The sequence below is a fragment of the Podarcis raffonei genome, chromosome 9 (genome assembly GCF_027172205.1).
Source record: "Podarcis raffonei isolate rPodRaf1 chromosome 9, rPodRaf1.pri, whole genome shotgun sequence".
In the NCBI taxonomy this organism is placed as follows: domain Eukaryota; kingdom Metazoa; phylum Chordata; class Lepidosauria; order Squamata; family Lacertidae; genus Podarcis; species Podarcis raffonei.
This window is the reverse complement of record NC_070610.1, coordinates 12,972,370-12,990,531: the sequence shown is the minus strand read 5'-3', so window position 1 is coordinate 12,990,531 and position 18,162 is coordinate 12,972,370.

Sequence of the window (18,162 nt, the reverse complement as noted above, 5' to 3'; positions counted from 1 at the left end):
ACTTAACTGTCAGGGGTCCCTTTACCTTTGGCAAAGTGTACAGTCATTCCTCATGTTACGTCTGCTTCATGTTACGTTCTTTCAGGTTACGTCCCGCGGCGACCCGGAAGTACCGGAAAGGGTTGCTTCCGGGTTTCGCCGCTCGCGCATGCGCAGAAGCACAAAATAACATCACACACATGCACAGAAGCAGCGAATCACAACCTGCACGTGCGCAGACACGCTGCTGTGGGTTGCGTTCTTTTCATGTTGTGAACAGGCCTCCGGAACGGATCCCGTTCGCAACCAGAGGTACCACTGTACTTGTCAGGTGTACATCTGGCCCAAGGCAGCTGCATCTATTCGCAGAGGAAAGTTTGCTTAAGCCTCATTGATTTCAATTGAACCTAACATGTGCATAACTGTGAAAGTTGATAGTGGCCTTTGCATGTGCTGTGCATTGTCTATGGTTTCAGTCAATATTTCACTTTTCATGATCATTAAGGGAATCTGAGGGGGGGGGGAGAGAGAAACAAGGGTGGGCCAGGGAGAAGACGAAACGCAAACCCAATCCTGCCTACGCAATCAAAATAACTTTGATCAATAGGTCTATTCACAGCCTCGCTTTATTTTGTTAGCTGCTTTCGAACAAATAAAGAATTGTTCTGTGATTTCTTTCCAAAGCTGAAATCCACATTCCGTGAGCAAGATGAAAAGCTAATTTTCTTGAAGTTTAACATATTTGTGTAAGCGTGTCAGGTAAAATAAATGACATTGATATTCAGCGAGAAGGTAGGTAGCACCAGCTACAAAACCCTCTTTTTCATCTTACTGGAACATTAACTTATGCTCCTGAGGGCTGTGCAGCGTGCAAAAAGGGAAAGCACAAAACGTATAGATGATTTATCATGGCTTTCACCCCATGTATCATGCTCTTTCCCCCAAAATTTTCTGTACCGAGGAATAAACCAAAATAATTTCCCCTTTCCCCCTTTACTTTTACAAACTGTGCTTACTCAGAGCCGTTTATTCAAATGGACTAGGTACAACATTAGACCCTCCCCCGACTGTGTAGCTTGGCTTGCTTTTTTGAGTCCTCTGGAATGATTTTATCTGTACTGCTTGTGGTACATTTCCATTCAGATGGGCCTGAGGCATGGGCGTAGCCAAGGGGGGCAGGGAGGGACAGCTGCCCCCCCAATAAATAAAAATAAATAGTTAACTGAGATTCTACCCCCCCCCCCACAAAATGCTTACACCCATGGCCTGAGGAACATTTCTTTCAGATTCCAGTATTGAGAAGGCACAACAATCTTACCTAGATTCAAAAGCCCACTTGTAGATATTCATTCAATGTTGAATTGTGTATGGGAAAGGGTGGGATATTTTGTTCCATTTACTATTTTATACTTTGTAAAATTCTGAAGAATAGCTATGTTCTGAATAGCCTCCTGTTTTGTGTTGTTCGCTAGAAACTAGCAATTTCCTTGTAATTCTTCCACAAAAATGCAGGGGTGTACAAATATTCGCCTTTTCTTTCTGTTCTGTTTAGGGCTACTGTTCTCCCTAATTACTACTGCATCTGAGGCTAGTGAGCCACTGAGTGCAATCCAAGGTGTTAGTAGTAGCATGCAAGGCCCTAAATGGCTTGGAGCCCAAGGACCTAAGGTAGTGTATCTCTCAGTATCAACCATCTCTGGCCCTACCATCAATTAGGGGAAACCTTGTTCGTCCCACTGCCTCTGGCTTCTGGTTGGCTCTGACGCATGACAGAGCCTTTTCGGTGGTGGCACCCTAGTTTGTGGAATGCCCTTTCTGAAGAAATTTTAAAACAATCCTGTGTTATCCAAGCATTTGAGGATTAATACATACTGTCCATAGCAACTGTGAAAAAATTGTGAGGGTATGCAATTGCTTTTAAATTCAAAGGGCTGGTTTTGACCTATAAAGCCTTAAATGGCTCAGGACTGCAATACATCAAGGACTGCCTCTTTGCATATGAACCTACTTGAACCCAGAGATCATCTTCCGAGGCCCTCCTTCATCAAGAAGTCCAGAGGGTGGCAACATGAGAACAGGGCCTTCTCTGCAATGGCTCCCCATCTGTGGAATGCTCTCCCCAGGGAAGTTTGCCTGGCGCCTTCATTATACACCTTTAGGTGCCAGGCAAAAACTTTCCTTTTTAACCAGGCCTTTGGTTGACCTGATCAACATCCTATACTCTTTTAAAATGTATTTGGGGGGGGGGGCTATTGGGTTGTTGTTTTTATTTTTAGTATGTATTTTTTGGTTTTATATCTTGATTTTATTCTGTGAACCACCCTGAGATCCCCAGGTATAGGGCGGTATATCAATCAATCAATCAATCAATCAATCAATCAATGTTTTGTTAATGGCTTGAAATTGTGTTTAAATGTTTTAAAGTTCATTTTTAAATTGCACTCTTTTACCATTTTGATGTTTGCCTGCCTGGGCTCCTTTAAAAGGAATGGCAGGATACAAAATTCAACTAACAAATAAAATGTCAACCTCCACCCCCCACCCCCCCCGCTGGGGTTTGGGCTAGCTGGCCTTTCAGGAATGCCCAGGCGCTCAGTCCTAGGAATTTTTTTTTTTAAGTCTGCTTGTACTACCAGTGTTAAACAGATGACTAGGCATCTTTTCACATAAAGGGCTGAGTGGGAAGGTTTAATAAATGGATTTCGGAACGGTGTTAAGCTTGAAAACGGAAGAGAACAATGTCTCCCAGCAGAAAGACATTTGACCTGGCAAACATTCGGCACTGCTGGCTTAATTATTCATGGAAAGGCAAAAGGCGCAGATTCAAAACCTGACCTTAAAAATTGAAAAAGAAAACACCAAAATATAAGGCAGGTAGGCAACATTTATATTGGCTGCAATCCCCACAATGCACATATTTCGGGAGTTCCATTAGAGTCATTGGGGCTGCCATGGAGTAAAAGGACTGCAGTCAGTACCCATCAAGATCCACAATTGCTTTCCTTGCAAAGATAATCATATTTTGTTCTCATCCAGCACCTTTCACCTAAGCATTGAAAATCACACTAATTGGTTAAGCAACAATTAAGCAGTTGGTCCCTTACCTTTCCCGCCCCGACCTGGCCACAGTGATCCATGCGACGGTCACCTCCAGGCTTGACTACTGTAATTCGCTCTACGCGGGGCTGCCCTTGAAGCTGTCCCAGAAACTCCAGCAAGTGCAGAATGCTGCAGCGAGGCTCCTCACGGGGTCTCTGCCATGGGAGCATATTCACCCAGTGCTTTTCCAGCTGCACTGGCTCCCGGTGAAGTACAGGATCAGGTTTAAGGTGCTGCTTTTGACCTTTAAAGCCCTTCACGGCCTAGGACCCTCGTACCTACGGGACCGCCTCTCCCGATATGCCCCACAGAGAGCCTCAAGGTCCATATATAGCAATACCCTAGAGGTCCCGGGCCCTAAGGAAGTTAGATTAGCTTCAACCAGAGCCAGGGCCTTTTCAACTCTGGCTCTGGCCTGGTGGAACACTGTCTCATGAGACCAGGGCCCTGCAGGATCTGATTTCTTTCCGCAGGGCCTGTAAGACAGAGTTGTTCCGCCTGGCCTTTGGCTTGGAGCCAATTTGATTCCCTCCCTCTCTTTCTTTTTTCCTTTCCTTCTCCTCCTGCAATGAGGCTACATTTTAATATTTTAATGTTTCAATATTTTAATGTTGTATTTTAATTTTGTTATTAAATTGTAATCATTCAACTTGTTTTTATTATTGCTTGTTAGCCGCCCTGAGCCTGGCCTTGGCTGGGGAGGGCGGGGTATAAATAAAAAATATTATTATTAATTATTTCACCATGTTCTCAAGAACAACTTGTGCCTGGGGACAGAATGAACATTTGGAGAAAGGAGGAAAGTGTTTGTCTTGCTTCACAGAGCAGGGCAGAGTTCTTTTCTGTCCTCAAGTGATATTTTTTTACCTATTGAAATCAACGGGCTTCTACCTGTTTGGTGTTCCACTGGTGTTATAAAAGATGCTCTGAGGGCCAGGGCCAATGTGACTACTGCCTTTATCTGGAGTTGCTGTGGAATATATTGCTTTGTTGGACTCCTCAGACTTAGATGACACACATCACCCCCACTCTGTAGGAGCTAATGGCACAGAATTGGCCAACGTCCTTTAAAGAGCAAATATAAGTCCTTGTGTGAGGCCAACAGAAGGACCCTAGGTAGTGTCTGCAAGCTGCTGAGGCAACAGCTCTCCTTGTGTGGGTGGAAACTTGCCAGCCTACCCTTTCCATGGTGCTCTGTCCAGGGTTCTGAAAAGACTCTGGGCTTGTCACAATTGTGCATTATTTAGCCTATTTGAATTAGACTGGAGCAGTCCACATCTGCACATATTTGAATTTATATACAGTATGAGGAGCAACTTTGGGTTTTCCTATTCTTTCCCTTTTGCTTTTGCCTTCTAATTTGCTGAGTCTATTACACCAGTTAAGGGACTCGTGTGGCACTGTAGTCTAAACCACTGAGTTGCTTGGGCTTGCCAATCAGAAGGTCGGCGGTTCAAATCCCCGCCACGGGGTGAGCTCCCATTGCTCGGTCCCTGCTCCTGACAACCTAGCAGTTCAAAATCACGTCAAAGTGCAAGTAGATAAATAGGTACCGCTCCAGCGGGAAGGTAAACGGCGTTTCCGTGCACTGCTCTGGTTTGCCAGAAGCGGTTTAGTCATGCTGGCCACATGACCCAGAAGCTGTACGCCAGCTCCCTCAGCCAATAAAGCGAGATGAGCACCACAACCCCAGAGTTGGCCACAACTGGACCTAATGGTCAGGCGTCCCTTTACCTTTATTACTATTACACCAGTTAAGTACTGATGGGGTCAGGTGGACAAATAGCAAAAGCACAGTGTCGGGGAATTGTATGTGTGCTTGTGTAGCTTAAACGTTTCTTCGCAAATCTAAGGGATCAAATATAATATTTATTTATACCCCACTTTGGCAGGGACTTTCCTCTCTAGTCTCTCACCCTGCAGCCTTCCTCAATAGATGGAGATTGCGATGTGGGGTTGAGCTCACCTTCTGGGCCTGCCTGGCCTCTTCCTCAGTAACATGTAGGGCTCTCTTAGAGTGGGGTGTCAGAGGAGGAGAGCTAGCAGGAATGAGACTGTCCTGCTGCAAATGGAAGAGTAATGAAATCCCCTCTATACAAGATTGGATCCAAAAGCTGACAGAATATGCCAAATTAGACAGTCTATCAGAAAAAATAAAGACTAAATCAAAACAAGAATTTGTCTCAAAATGGGAGGTTTTCAAAGAATATTTGAAAAATAAATATAGTAGTTTAAATTCTGTTGCAGCATTCGAGGAACTTCAGTAATAATTGCAAGGTAGATATAAGAAATTAGATATATTAAGAAAAAGTTTAATTATGATAAAAGTGTGTATTGGCAATAAGTAATATGAAATCGAAATATGGAGTAGACGAGAGGTTGGGCCTTTAGTGTTAAGACCAATTTATGTTTTATTGTTTGTTAAGAAAATTATGTGTCTATGGTTATTCCTGTGTGTAATTTGGTACAGTGGCACCTCGGGTTACGTACTTAATTCATTCCAGAGGTCCGTTCTTAACCTGAAACTGTTCTTAACCTGAAGCACCACTTTATCTAATGGGGCCTCCTGCTGCCGCCACACCGCCAGAGCACGATTTCTGTTCTTATCCTGAAGCAAAGTTCTTAACCCGAGATACTATTTCTGGGTTAGCAGAATCTGTATGTATGTAACCCGGAGTCAGCGTAACCTGAAGAGTATGTAACCTGAGGTACCACTGTATTTGTGTTTTTTCTTTTTTCTTGCTGTATCAATAAAAAAAAATGGCAAAAAAGAGAGACTGTCCTGCTGCATGATGGGAAGTGTATCCTCCGATTCCTCCCTTTCTGCATCTGCGCTCACACTGAGACACTCAGCTTCCAGCCCTGTCCTGGATGCGTCTCCTTCTTCTGATCCCCCTTGATCTCTCCAACCTCCTGCTTCCAGCACCATCCAGCTTATCCATTCCCCAGCCTCTTCCCTGGTGTCTCACCATCAAGAGGGCCTAAGTCCTCATCTTCCCTGTCCTCCCTGGGGGGCTCCTGGGTGGTAGGCCCTCACCACTCCTCCTCGTCCAGCCAGTCCCTGACACAGAGACATAGGAGTGGTGGACATGCTCTTTCCTAAGTGGTGTAGTTGTTTAGTCGTTTAGTCGTGTCCAACTCTTGGTGACCCCATGGACCAGAGCACGCCAGGCACTCCTGTCTTCCTCTGCCTCCCGCAGTTTGGTCAGACTCATGCTTCTAGCTTCAAGAACACTGTCCCACCATCTCATCCTCTGTCGTCCCCTTCTCCTTGTGCCCTCCATCTTTCCCAACATCAGGGTCTTTTCCAGAGAGTCTTCTCTTCTCATGAGGTGGCCAAAGTATTGGAGCCTCAGCTTGAGGACCTGTCCTTCCAGTGAGCGCTCAGGGCTGATTTCCTTCAGAATGGAGAGGTTTGATCTTCTTGCAGTCCATGGGACTCTCAAGAGTCTCCTCCAGCACCATGATTCAAAAGCATCAGTTCTCCGGTGATCAGCCTTCTTTATGGTCCAGCTCTCACTTCCATACATCACTACTGGGAAAACCATAGCTTTAACTACACGGACCTTTGTCGGCAAGGTGATGTTTCCTAAGTGTACTTTTGACATTAAAGAGGACATTCCTCACTCTGGACATTCCTTGCCTGACAGTGCAGTGAAACAAGCAATGTCTGAATTGTCCCCAAGTCTCATTCACGCTAAAGCAAGGTTGACCTTGGCCACGGGTTCCATGTTCACACCCCTTATTTGATCATTGCATGTTGCCAGAATCGCCTTGCTCTTCCGATGCAATTACTTACTCCAGGTTATCCCAATTTAAGTGTGGAGGTATTTATCAACACCTCGGTCCATGCCAGCATCTATTTTCGTCGGGATGGCAGAGGAATTACCTTGCTAGATGCTGTGGGGAGCATTGGTCCATGGAAAGCACCATTCTGTTCATGAACAGAAGGCAGTTGGCAACGTCTGTGGCAGGGAGATAGATGACTCCGAGTGTGGATTCAAAGGGATGCCAAGGAATATGGCTCGATATCAAAAGTTGGCCATTTCCATCTGGAACCTTTTAGGAGGGGGTCCTTTTGCCAGCTTGCACATTAATGCCAAAAAAAGAAACAACCCCCCCCCCAGCAAATCAACCTGTAGACAGCAGAACAACACAGACAATTGCTATTATATATGCGAGGCAGTGTTGGGTGGGTATATTGGGAGCAGATTAAACACTATCTGTAACAAAGGCTTGAAGCTGACAATTATTTTAACGAAGTGTAGCCTTAGGGTGCTGCAGTGCTGCAGTTTTGAGGAGTGGAAAGAAAATGGGTGCTAAAAGGACTGCAAAGTTAAGCACACCCCCCCCAGCTCCTCCACTCAAAATTACAGAATCATATGTTTCTTCTTCTTCTTCTTCTTCTTCTTCTTCTTCTTCTTCTTCTTCTTCTTCTTCTTCTTCTTCTTCTTCTTCCCAACCTTCTCAGAGCTTTATTACATGCATTTTCTTCTAACATTTTGTTCACTCCTAATCTGCCAGGTTTGGGGCACCATTATATGGCAGCATGTTCTTAGTTATTTAGTATTAGTGAGGGGGCTGAAAGTACAGCAGTTCCCGAGGGTGAGTAAAAATAGCAAGAGGAACCAGGATTGCAAAAGGAGGGGAAAGAAAAGACTATTGTGACTCCAAGTCTCACAAGGTCCTGGCCAAACAATAGGCTGGTTAAGATGTAACTATGGAGATTGGAAAAGATGGCGATCAGACGTATCTGCTTTGGCTTTTAAACAAACCATAGTTCCCTATTTTTTCTGACTTTGGATTACTGTGGATTGGAAACCATAGTTCCATATAGGCTGGTTAGAATGTACTAAAACCAGTTTCCCATTATGACAGAACCAGATCAGAAGGTTCTATTCAGTGAGGAAGGAGTTGGCTGCTTGCAGCTTCTCCGAAAGTTAAAAACAGAAATCCATTTCATTCTTGGGCATCTTACCTTTTATTTTTGTAACTGAAGTGTGGGTCTGATAATAATGTTTGGTTTAATATGTGAGGGTCTAGCTGCATCTTTCAGATTAACTGTAATCATTTTACAGAAAGATTTGAGTTTATGTAGTTGATCCGACGCTAGGCTGGACCATTCTCGGTTCTCGACTACACAGCCACATAGAGCCAATATTGTTTTCTTACAATTACAGTGGTACCTCAGGTTCCAGATGCTTCAGGTTACAGATGCTTCAGGTTCCAGACTTCACTAACCCAGAAATAGTACCTCGGGTTATGAACTTTGCTTCAGGATGAGAAGAGAAATCGTGCGGCGGCAGCAGGAGGCCCCATTAGCTAAAGTGGTACCTCAGATTAAGAACAGTTTCAGGTTAAGAAAGGATCTCCAGAATGAATTAAGTTCTTAACCCAAGGTACCACTGTATTAATGTGCAGTGTAATCTTATATGTGTTTACTCAATAAGTCCCACTGTTCTTAACAGTTCCAGGTGCCTATAAGATTCCAGCCTAAGTTTAAGAATAGAAAGAATCCTTCTACCCTGTTCTGTAAAATATAGTAATTTGAAGTTATGTTTCTATCTCCATCATTAAGAAGTTGGAATTGGAGTGCAATGTAAATACAGGGGTTTTGAATAAGGAAATGGTGCTTGTTTGAGGAGTACCAGAGATGTACGTGAGAGAAAGGTGGGAGAACAGCAGGACTGGTCCTATCATTAGGTTGTTGTTTAGTCCTTTAGTTGTGTCTGACTCTTCGTGACCCCATGGACCAGAGCACGCCAGGCACTCCTGTCTTCCACTGCCTCCTGCAGTTTGGTCAAACTCATGTTTGTAGCTTCGAGAACACTGTCCAACCATCTCGTCCTCTGTCGTCCCCTTCTCCTTGTGCCCTCCATCTTTCCCAACATCAGGTTCTTTTCCAGGAAGTCTTCTCCTCTCATGAGGTGGCCAAAGTATTGGAGCCTCAGCTTCAGGATCTGTCCTTCCAGTGAGCACTCAGGGCTGATTTCCTGAAGAATAGATAGGTTTGATCTTCTGAAGCAATTGCCTCAGGCTGGCCCTGACATCAAAATGCTTTGGGTTGGTCCTACTTTTTTGTCATTAAGTTGGCCTGCCCTGTGCTTGCAGCAAACTAGTCATCTGAATACATGTAGCGGAATCACTGCAAATCTTTCAGTTTATACATTCAGTAGATTCATGAGATAAAGTTTTTCCTGGATTCTCCCACATCTGGTTAGCATTAAGGCTTTGTACATTTATGTACCCATCCCCACGTCTATCCTTCCCTGCAAACTCTTTCAACATGAAAAAACATGAGAGAAAGTTCAATCCAATCCCCCTGGCCCTCTCCCAAACAACTGATCAGTGGGGCATATGCTCTGTTATAAAGGATTGCATACATTCAACTCTGGTTGCAGGATGGTCTTGAGGAACTATACATGTATTTACACGCCACGTCCTATTCTGCACGGGGCGGCAGGAAGGCGGTGAAAAATCAATAAATTAAAACACGGCACCAATTTGTGTGCTTGCTCACCTGCAACCAAAATGGGCAAAAGGATGAGCTAGTTCTGTTCTGCAACTACCTTTCAGTGTGGCAGTGAAGGATGGTTTGCCAAGACCCGCAAAGTGGATAGCCAGCAGGTTCCTTTGCAACAGCCGCCACTCCTTCCACATGTACAGTGGTACCTCGGGTTAAGAACTTAATTAGTTCTGGAGGTCCATTCTTAACCTGAAACTGTTCTTAACCTGAAGTACCACTTTAGCTAATGGGGCCTCCACTGCCACCGCGCCACTGCTATGCAATTTCTGTTCTCATCCTGAAGCAAAGTTCTTAACCCGAGGGTTAGCGGAGTCTGTAACCTGAAGCATATGTAACCCGAGGCACCACTGTATAGTGAATTAGAAACTAAGCAGCTGATCAGAAGGTCTTCATCCCTCTCATCTCCACTTCCTTTGATGCTTCTGCAGCCACTAAGGCATGGGTAGGCAAGCTAAGGCCCGGGGGCTGGATCTGGCCCAATCACCTTCTAAATCCAGCCCGCGGACGGTCCGGGAATCAGTGTGTTTTTACATGAGTAGAATGTGCGCTTTTATTTAAAATGCATCTCTGGGTTATTTGTGGGGCATAGGAATTCGTTCATTTTTTTCCTTTCAAAATATAGTCTGCCCCCCCCCCCAAGATCTGAGGGACAGTGGACCGGGCCCCTCCTGAAAGAAGAAGAAGAGGAGTTTGGATTTGCTATCCCGCTTTATCACTACCCGAAGGAGTCTCAAAGCGGCTAACATTCTCCTTTCCCTTCCTCCCCCACAACAAACACTCTGTGAGGTGAGTGGGGCTGAGAGACTTCAAAGAAGTGTGACTAGCCCAAGGTCACCCAGCACCTGCATGTGGAGGAGTGCGGAAACGAACCCGGTTCACCAGATTACGAATCTATTGCTCTTAACCACTACAGCACACTGAAAAAGTTTGCTGACCCCTGCTATAAGGACCATAACTTGTGATCAGTACCGTACCACCGTTGTGAAAAGAACACTCCTCCTTTGACTTTTTTTGTACGACAGCACACACGGTCTTCCCTGTTCCCCTGGGGTCCCCATCCCTCCAGATGTCAAGAGGTCAAATTTTAATACGATGGGACTAGGAGTCTTGAAGTCTGAGCCTAAAAGCTCTCAAGCCCTTCACAGGGGGTCTTAACAGGCTTGTGCCTGTCAAATAGGAAGTAGATCTAGGCTTAAGTCGCTGCCCTCTAGGAAGTGCTGAGACAGTCCTAATTATAGCTGTGCAAATAGCATTGATATAATATCTGAAATAAATGGATACAGCAAAAAAGAAAAGTCCTGAGATCTGTATTTCCTTACAGCCATGTGATTATGAGCCGGCTGCGTCGGGAAGGTGGGGGAGGATAAAGGACTTGGATTATACAGCATGTGGTGGGAGAAAGTCTTTGCTGACATTGGCAGAGTATATTGTGTTGCGCCAGCATTGTCAGGAGGAGCGTCTGAGAGTGAGAACATTGCAAAGTAATGAACTTTGGAGCGCCGTGGCAAAAAAAGATTACATGCATGTATGCATAAAGAGGGAAGGATGGCAGAAAGGCTATAGCTGTGTGCTGTGAAATTAATGTACACTTAATATATATATATAAAACCCAACCCCCTTTTTAGAATGATCTTCCTGTGCTTTCCAATAGCCTAGCAGCTGGCAGAACATAAGAGCCTGACAATATTCCATTGGGGCAATAAAAATGGCATAGCCGCCCCATGGCATGGTGGAACTGCAACAATAGCCTGTGAATACTGTCTAATTGGGATGCGGGTGGTGCTGTGGGTTAAACCACAGAGCCTAGGACTTGCCGATCAGAAGGTCAGCGGTTCGAATCCCCTTGATGGGGTGAGCTCCCGTTGCTCAGTCCCTGCTCCTGCCAACCTTGCAGTTTGAAAGCACGTCTAAGTGCAAGTAGATAAATAGGTACCGCTCCGGCGGGAAGGTAAACGGTGTTTCCATGCACTGCTCTGGTTCGCCAGAAGTGGCTTAGTCATGCTGGCCACATGACCCGGAAGCTGTATGCCGGCTCCCTCGACCAATAAAGCGAGATGAGCGCCGCAACCCCGGAGTCAGCCACAACTGGACCTAATGGTCAGGGGTCCCTTTACCGTTTACCTTACTGTCTAATTGGCTGGAAGACCTAATCATAATGCTAGCTGAATCCATATGAGAGCCAGTGTGGGGTAGTGGTTAAGTCTCGTAATCTGGGGAACCGGGTTCGCGTCTCCGCTCCTCCACATGCAGCTTCTGGGTGACCTTGGGCTAGTCACGCTTCTTTGAAGTCTCTCAGCCCCACTCACCTCACAGAGTGTTTGTTGTGGGGGAGGAAGGGAAAGGAGAATGTTAGCTGCTTTGAGACTCCTTAAGGGGAGTGAAAGTCGGGATATCAAATCCAAACTCTTCTTCTTCTTCTTCTTCTTCTTCATATCACCATTTGCTAAAGTCAAAACCAGTTATGGGTGATCTTTTTGGGCAATTACTGTGGCTGCAGAGAGACATATCAGGTATCCAATTAGCACTCCAAGTCTAAGCACTACTGGGAATAAACTTCGCTGGGAGTTACTTCTTGGTAGACATTCATATTTTTTTCTTTATTTTTCTTTACAGCATTGGACTTTCCTTTCGCTTCCAGGCATATCTGCAACTGAGTGACCTTTCGGCTTTGGCCCAGCCGCTTCATCAGCTCTGAATCCAGTTGTACTTGTCCTCCACTCTTCCTCAGTAGCATGTTGGACGCCTTCCGACCTGAGGGGCTCATCTTCCAGAGCTGGAAAATAAAGAAGACCGATCGCCAAAGAATTGATGCTTTTGAATTATGGTGCTGGAGGAGACTCTTGAGAGTCCCATGGACTGCAAGAAGATCAAACCTATCCATTCTGAAGGAAATCAGCCCTGAGTGCTCACTGGAAGGACAGATCCTGAAGCTGAGGCTCCAATACTGTGGCCACCTCATGAGAAGAGAAGACATCCTGGAAAAGACCCTGATGTTGGGAAAGATGGAGGGCACAAGGAGAAGGGGACGACAGAGGACGAGATAGTTGGACAATGTTCTCAAAGCTACCAGCATGAGTTTGACCAAACTGTGGGCGGCAGTGGAAGACAGGAGTGCCTGGCGGCTCTGGTCCAGGGGGTCACGAAGAGTCGGACATGGCTAAACGACTAAACAACAAGACATTCATAGGACTGTGCTGTGAAGCACAGAAAGAGATACACAGGAGGAAATATAATTCTGACAGGGTGTCTTTCAAGCTTACATAGCTATTAACTGTATGTGACTAGAGTACTTCAGGTGACCATGAAGATGGATAAGAGGCACTTAAGAGACTGTCTCTTTAGGTCCGATGCGGAAAGGGATCTAACCATGATTGCTTCTACCAAGAACTCACCATGGTTCCCACTTATCAAAACGGAGCATGCCCGAGCTAGATACCTGACAAAGCTCCCACTTGCTGTACTAAGAATCGCTTTTACAGAACCACGATTCCAATTGATGCCCTCAGCCGTGTTGGATGGACGGTACGGCAAAGTACATTATGAAGAGAGACTCTGTCTGTGTGGACAATCCTGCGTCAAGGACCTGTGCCATTATTTATTGCGGTGCCCATTATATATAGACCCAAGAGACTGGTTTATAAAACCCCTATTTATGAATGGACCACATTTGAATAGGGGGGAAAGGGTGAAATGGCTGCTGAGCGACACTGACGACTTTGTCACTTATAAAGTAGCACTCTATGTGCTGGCAGCTAAGAAGATCAGGAGGAAAGAACTAGATAAAATACCGGTCAACTGCAAAGGGGATTCGGATATTTAATTTGGCACATCTTACCTGAGAATCTTCTGCTATTCTATTCTATTTAATGCAACAAATAATTTTAGTAGCCGTGACTGTGGTTTTATTGTATGTGTGGTGCCCGATGATTTTTATAGCCCCCCCCTTTCTGTATGATGCCATGGCCTTTGGCTTGTGCAATAAAAAGTTTAATTGGTCAAAATTGGACTAGAGTAGACTGAAATGAACACCTTCCCAACAACTGACTCAGTTGATGTAGTGGAATGTTTATTAACATTCCACCTGCTCAGGAGTTTTGAAAAATAGTCAGTCCTCAAAGACTAGGAAGGGGGAGAAATGAGTGCAGCTGACAAGGCCTAGGTGACAATGAGTTCAGTGAAGAGCAGGGTAGGCATAACTTTTTTAGGGGGGGGGCGGAGAGAGACAGAGCGAGAGCGAGAGCGAGAGAGAGAGAGAGGTTTGTGAATGGCATGCCCTATGATGAAAGCAGGGAGTAATAATAATAATAATAATTCATTATTTATACCTCGCCCATCTGGCTGGGCTTCTCCAGCCACTCTGGGCGGCTTCCAACCAAATATTAAAATACAGTAATACAGTGGTACCTCGGGTTACATACCCTTCAGGTTACATACGCTTCAGGTTACAGACTCCGCTAACCCAGAAATAGTACCTTGGGTTAAGAACTTTGCTTCAGGATGAGAACAGAAATCATGCTCCGGCGGTACAGCGGCAGCAGGAGGCCCCATTAGCTAAAGTGGTACTTCAGGTTAAGAACCGTTTCAGGTTAAGAACGGACCTCTGGAACAAATTAAGTACTTAACCCGAGGTACATCAAACATTAAAAGCTTCCCTAAACAGGGCTGCCTTCAGATGTCTTCTAAAAGTTTGGTAGTTGTTGTTCTCTTTGACATCTGGTGGGAGGGCGTTCCACAGGGTGGGTGCCACTACCAAGAAGGCCCTCTGCCTGGTTCCCTGTAGCTTTGCTTCTCGCAATGAGGGAACTGCCAGAAGGCCCTTGGTGCTGGACCTCAGTGTCCGGGCTGAACAATGGGGGTGGAGACGCTCCTTCAGGTGTCCTGGGCCGAGGCCGTTTAGGGCTTTAAAGGTCAACACCAACATTTTGAATTGTGCTCGGAAATGTACTGGGAGCCAATGTAGGTCTTTCAAGACCAGTGTTATGTGGTCTCGGCAGCCGCTCCCAGTCACCAGCATATCTTCCGCATTCTGGATTAGTTGCAGTTTCTGGGTGACCTTCAAAGGGAGCACCACGCAGACGCTTAGAGCACCCCAACTGTCATCGCAAGGATCACTTTTGTTAACCCCACTCCTTCCACTTTCATATTGCTGCAGGCTCTATACTTCCTGGCTGTGTGCTATATTTGTTTGCTCTGCAATGCCTCGGCAGCTTTCATGTGTCAATTGGCAAGCTGCATTCTGCACGTTGGCTTAGTGTTAATGCACATGCATTTACTTGCATGCAGGCTGAAAGCAAGAGCCATTCCTCAGACCACTCAGATTTAACTTCTAGAAGACGCCCTAGTGGGGAAGGAGCTGAATCATGAGAGCTGGCAATGCGAACAACTCACACTAACAACTTCCAATAAAAACAACGAAGAGTCTTGTGGCACCGCAAGACTAATACATTTCATGGACCAAACCCAACTTGATCTGTTGCATCATCATCATCATCATCATCATCATCATCATCATCATCATAATTTATTTATACCCCGCCCATCTGGCTGAGTTTCCCCAGCCACTCTGGGCAGCTTCCAATCAAGTGTTAAAAACAATACAGCATCAAATATTAAAAACTTCCCTAAACAGGGCTGCCTAAATAGGATAGCTGCCTATTTCCTTCAGATGCAACCGTTTAATAAGGCATTCACAAAGTGCAAAACTAGGACAAAGACAGATAGAATAAGCCCTGGGGCCATATAATCATATAATGAAAGGATTCCATTAGATTCATTTAGGTGGGTCCATAGCATGTCCGCATTACATAGTGATATTTATTTCTAATTGTATTCAATTGCTTCTTTTTTTTCTTATACTGTCTTTTATTATATTGCAAATTGAATTGCATGGAATGGAAATTGTAATGCAATAAAATACACAATGGTCTGAGGGCCTCACTGCCCTGGCTACTTTTGAACATATTTCATACAGGCGTCAAATTCATGCGGGCATCTGGAGAACTCACATGAACTTATATGTCTAACCTAAGACGTACTTGATAATGTTTATTGCACTGTGAACTGGTGGTGGCCTTTTTTGGTTACTATTGGTATTATTTATGTTCTATTTTTATTTTATTGCCTTTAATTTTTCTCCTCGTTTTTTCCTTTGATAAATCTGCAAATAAAGAAATTATGAACTCAAGTGCAGAATTAAAAGAAGCAATTACCGTATTTTTCGTTCTATAGGGCGCACCGGCCCATAGGACGCACCTCGTTTTTTGGGGGGGGAAATGAATAAAAGAAATTTATTTCCCCCCCCCCAGCAGCGGCTGCCGCCCCAAGCCTTGCGCACACCTGCCCGAAGCACGGGGCACCCTTCAGAGGGCTCCCCGTGCTTTGGGCGACAGGCTGCCGCCCCAAGCCTCACGCGCTCGGCGGGACCTCCAGCCGGGCGCACAAGGCTTGCAGACACTCGCCCGAAGCACGGGGAGCCCTCCGGATGCTCCCCGTGCTTCGGGCGACAGGTTGCCGCGCCAAGCCTCGTGCGCTCCCGCCGGGTGCGCAAGGCTTGCGGACACTCGCCAGGGCTGCAGGCTGCTGTCCGCAAGCCTTGTGAGCCCGCAGGAACTCCCGCCAGGCTTGCAAGGCTTGCGGATAGCTTCCTGAAGCCTGGAGAGCGAGAGGGGTCGGTGCGCACCGATGCCTCTCGCTCTCCAGGCTTCAGCGAAAGCCTGCATTCGCACCATAGGACGCACACACATTTCCCCTTCATTTTTGGAGGGGAAAAAGTGCGTCCTATGGGGCGAAAAATACGGTAAAATCATACAGCATCTAGCACAGTGCATTACGATTGCTACAACAGGTAGAAAATTAATTAAGTGTTCTGCAAAGACCATCAACAATTTTCAGGTGCTGTGTGTATTGTTGCGGGGCGGGACATTCACAGGGAAACCAAAACACTTGTTTACAAAGCTATGGTACTACCAATCTTCCTGTATGCTTGTGAAACATGGACCACTAATAAACATCATCTCCAACTCCTCGAAAGATTTCATCAACTGTTTCTCCGAAAAATTTTACACATCGCTTGGGAAGACAGGCAAATTAATATCAGTGTACTGGAAGAAGCAAAGATCATCTGTGTTGATTCTTCAACATCAACTTTGTTGGACTGGGCTTGTTGTGCGGATGCCTGATGATCGTCTTCCAACGTAACTACTCTATTCTGAACTTAAAAATGGAAAATGTAATGCTGGTGGTTAACAAAAGAGGTTTAAAGACTGTCTCAAGGCAAATCTTAAAAAATGCAGTATAAATACTGACAACTGGGAAACTCTGGCCTGTGAGCACTCCAGTTGGAGAACAGCCTTGACCAGCAAATCCACACCAGATCAACTGCTGCCCGGAAACCAATGTCCCCAATGTGGAAGGATGTGTGGACCCAGAATTGGCCTCCACAGTCACTTACGGACTCATTATTAAAACTGTGTTTATGGAAGACAATCTTACTCAGCTGCGAGTGATCGCCAAAGAAGAAGAAGAAGGATGGATGTGTGCACACCCATTTCAAGGGAGAAGGCATGAGAAAGTTAAAGAGCGAATGCCCAGTACATCACTCACATTCAGCCCCTACATACACCTGCTAATTTACTCTGCTGGTATTATGCATTCGACTCTTTATCTTGCAGATGTGCTAGAATCCTCTTCACAGAGGGGAACTTTACATTGGTGCACTGAGATGATAAATGCAAAGAAGAGGTGTCTAACCGAGTGTGTGTGCTTTATACACAATAAAATACTCCCCTTATGATGCTAATAGATCTTTTAAAAATGAATAGCTCCGAGAAGCTAGCGCTTTAATATACAGATGCAAAATTATGTCCTCAAAAATGTATAAATCACTACGACGCTGTAACGCAATTAATTTTCATTGCTGCATTTGTGACCTACTTAGTCAGACCACAAACACTAATCTTGCTGGGTAATTAAAAGAGAGTAAATATCATTTGTCCAGGCCCCTAGTGATTTGTTTTAGATGCTGAACAAATTCTCTGCTGTAAGTTTGTCGATAAGAATTCCTTGGCTATGTACAGACTTCAATTTGCAGTTGCTACTAATGAACCTTAATATCTGGTTCTTCCGCACACATCTGGAAGATAACTAACTGTACGTTAATGTGCAGTGGGAATATTTTACTCAGACGTAGTTCTTCGGTTTTTGTTTTTATGAATGCATTATTCGGATTTCAATAAGGCTTGGATGTATTGTACCAAAATGGCAAGCTTGTTGCAAGCTTTATTTATAGCTAGAGCTAAACAGGCTGCAACCGCTTCAGTTGCTCACACCATAACAAACTCATTTGCTTCAGTTTGAGCCCACCTAAAGGGAGGTGAGCTGGGTAGAAGGAAGGGAATTGGATGCTTGCAAAAAGACATAGCACTCATCCACTCTCTTGCCAGGGTTAAATATATTTCCTCTTGCTGGCTTTTTAAATGTATAAATCTGTATGTTTTCTGAGGGTGCCTCCAGACTGTTACTGTTTTGTGGAAGGGATCCAAGTGCATACTGAAACTCTA